The sequence below is a fragment of the Neltuma alba genome, unplaced genomic scaffold, assembly GCF_004799145.2.
Source record: "Neltuma alba isolate B1F8T4 unplaced genomic scaffold, ASM479914v2 tig00006103_pilon, whole genome shotgun sequence".
Classification (NCBI taxonomy): domain Eukaryota; kingdom Viridiplantae; phylum Streptophyta; class Magnoliopsida; order Fabales; family Fabaceae; genus Neltuma; species Neltuma alba.
The window spans coordinates 39,409-40,366 of NW_021634350.1; positions in this window are offsets into that span (position 1 = coordinate 39,409).

The following is a 958-nucleotide window of genomic DNA, read 5'->3' on the forward strand; positions in this document are numbered from 1 at the left end:
GGGAAATTGTAAAAAAAGACCTTGGAATTGCAAAAACGCAGATAGGGACCCTTGACAACTTCACTTTGGATTTTGACAACTTCAGGGCATATTATTCTTGTCAAAACCCAAAGTGAAGTTGTCAAGGGTCCCTATCTGCGTTTTTACAATTCCAAAGTCTTTTTTTACAATTTTCCCTATAATAAATGTTTTGCCAAAATTGAATAACTTCTTCCAATGCATGGGATGATTAAATTTAAAATTTTTGCCACTTCTTCCACTTTTTTTTTTTGGTAACAATCGAATATGGCAGGAATGCCTCAAAACTAACGAATATGGTACTAGGTAGGAATGTTTAGAAAAATATTAAAAAAAATTTAACATCATCGCAGGCCAAAAAAAGGGATAAATAAGAGATAAAAATGTGAGGTATTTAAACAAAGATATTTACTGTTATCTTTTTAATGAAATCCAAAAAAATGGATTTTTTTCATCTATTATTTACAATTTATAATGACATAGCGGCACGTTACTTATGTATTTGACTGTTTATTTTTTTTTAATTAAATCAAATAATATTTCATTCGAGTTAATTTTATATATTTGATAGATGCAATTAAAATTTCGAAATTAATGAAACAGACAAAAAATATTTAACATGAATAAATCTCAACGATGATTATCACCCAAAAAAAATCTCGACGATGATAAGTAAACGTAATAAGATATCATAACGATTTTTTAATTAAAAAAACAATTATGTTCTAATCACACCTCATCTAACACCACTCTAATGAACACAAGTGATGGTAAGTTACTTAGAAATTATTAGAAACATATAGAATAATAATACTCCTCCGGTCCTTAATATAGGACTCAATTGTTAAGTTGGTTTTGGTCCTAAATATAAAACTCATTTTTCATGTTTATCAATTTTCTCTAGATTACCCCTATGAATACTTCATCAACCATAATCAAG